Source organism: Lactuca virosa, chromosome 6 (genome assembly GCF_052849685.1).
Source record: "Lactuca virosa cultivar CGN04683 chromosome 6, Lactuca_virosa_CGN04683_v6, whole genome shotgun sequence".
NCBI classification, from domain to species: domain Eukaryota; kingdom Viridiplantae; phylum Streptophyta; class Magnoliopsida; order Asterales; family Asteraceae; genus Lactuca; species Lactuca virosa.
Window position 1 is genome coordinate 155,928,405 of NC_136431.1, and position 2,381 is coordinate 155,930,785.

Consider the following 2,381-nt stretch of genomic DNA (forward strand, 5'->3'; position numbering starts at 1 on the left):
TGATCCTAGAGCTGAGTTTGTGGTCTATCAACATCCTAAGACTGTGGAGGATGATTCGGAAGTTTTTCCCACCGTTGCAAGGATTCCTGATGTGTAACACCTGTTTCGAGTATCAGTTAGAAAGTACCATTTGGGGGAAATGGTATCAGAGCTAGGGCACGGGTCGATGTGTTCGACAGCGACGTCGAACCCTATAATGGGGGGTGAAGGTGGGTTGCACTTGATCCCACATCGGCTTGGAGGGAGAACTAAACATTCCTTATAATGGGTGTGGATACCTTCCTTTACACAACGCGTTTTAAATTCGCGAGGGCAGCAGATCCCATAAGAACTCTGCAGTTAAGCGTGCTCGGGCGGGAGTAGTACCGGGATGGGTGACCCCCTGGGAAGTCCTCGTGCCGAGTGGCCTAAAGCGGACAATATTATGATATGTACCAGAGGGGGATGTTACAAGTTGGTATCAAAGCCTTGGTTTGAGGGATTCGGACATACTTTCGGATGAGTCTGAACTCAAACTGAGGATCGGTAAAGTTTTCAAAATAAACATGTTTTTAAGTAAAGAATTTCTAAGACAATAAAGGGTGTGGTGCGTGTAATCGACCGAGCTCAAGTAAGTTTCCCCATAATACCCATATATGTATCTGATATGATTTGATTTATGAATCTGTGAATCGCATGCTAGTTAGGGATAGGGGAGATGCATGTATATGTTGTATGAACTGGTAGACTTGCATGCTAGAGCTGAGTAGTCAGCAATAGGTTGGCCTGATATGTGGTGCTTTTAGCCTTGGGAATATTTGATGCCATGTTAGAATGAGAATGATAATTGGTATTTGTAACTGCAATGTGTATGCTTTTAAAATTGTATACGGTTAGGATCTTATAGCCTTAGAATAATTGATTTGGCCTTATTTCCTGTTCCTTGTCTGGTTGTGGTCCTAGGGTAGAGTTTATTATTCAACAGTCTATTAGATCCTGTTTTGTGTATAATTTGCATGCATAAGGCAGCCGACAGAGAGGATGGATGGATGTGGATAGCGTGAGTTGTGGTATGCGGGCTGAATGTTCTATGACAGTTTATGGGTCGGAGATTGCCCTAGGGTAAGCCTAGGATGAGATTAGTGACAAGAGTCACCGGATCACGAATGGTATGTACGGATAGAATTGTGTGCTTGGGGTATGTTGGTTAGTTGCCCGTTGTCCGAATGCTGCTTGCTTTGTGCTTTGTGGAACTCTTGAGTGATGGGAGTCAGCTACTAAGTGTATATGACGATATCCAGGAGGTGGAGGGCTGGCATCATGGGGAGTTCTTCAGCAGCTGTTGGCAGGGCGAGGTTGGGAACCTAGGGGAGCCTAGGAGGTGCTTAGGTGGAAATTGTGTTGCTTTTTTAGTAGACATTTAATACATCATGCAAGTAGGTGACTTAGAGGATTCAGGATGATTCCGGAGGAAAGTATGGATAGGTGTGGAAAGTAGTATTGGGCCCGTACTACTGAAAGTACAGGATCCATACTCGAATCGGGGAAAGTCTTGGAGAATCTAAGAAGCTTAGGGGAAAAGAATTCTTGATTATGCTCTGATCATGGAAATAGTAGCATTGCAGGTTGAGGATAGGCACGCATGGGGATAGACCAGGGTTTGGGTCCGACTCCGGTAGTGAACTAGTTAGTGGAAGGACTGCCAGGGTTTTGAGTTCGTGTTGGATTGAGGAGATGGAAGGTGTCTTCCGCACCAGTCCCTACCCTATGGGAGTCAGGGTTCGGTTCGCCTTGGACCTCTTGCATCGGGCGGCGATGAGTTGTTGGGAATTGATTGTGCAATATTCTATGTTGTCCGAATTGGAGGCTATGTCTTGGGAGGAGTTTGTGGCCCGATTTAGGGCAGATGTTACTCCAGCTATTGCAGTTCGGTCATCGGCATTTGAGTTAGTGAGCGTATCAGGGTGCCAGACCCTGAAGGAAATGACTCCCACAGACCGAGGGCGGGAGATCGACTTGGAGCACCTTGGGAAGAGAGGTTCATACCAGGTGCATATAGTGGAGGGATCGAGGAAGAAACCCAGGATTTTAGGCCATCGAGTGAGTGGTCGGTGGGGCCGGAGCCAGTGCAGTACGTGCGGGAAACTGTACGATGGAGTTTGTCATGCCAGGGGTCTGGGATGCTACAGTTGTGGCCAGATTGGTCACATCAGCAGGGATTGTCCTCAGGGGGAAAGCTCTATGTTTTCACTGTGATCAGATGGGCCACAAGAAGGCCGACTGTCCGTTGATCAAGGGAGGAGCGACAAGCGCGCCTGCTCCGGCCATACTGAGGTACACCGATGGGCGAGAGAGTAGGCCAGGAGCCCCAACAGAGAGGAGCCGCACTTTGCAGTATCAGG

The 2,381-nt window shown here is 47.8% G+C and overlaps 1 pseudogene; it reads left to right on the top strand.

The window, feature by feature from the left end:
• Positions 1 to 289: 289 nt before the first annotated feature.
• Positions 290 to 407, top strand: LOC145122923 (5S ribosomal RNA; annotated as a pseudogene).
• The last annotated feature ends 1,974 nt before the right edge of the window (positions 408 to 2,381 follow it).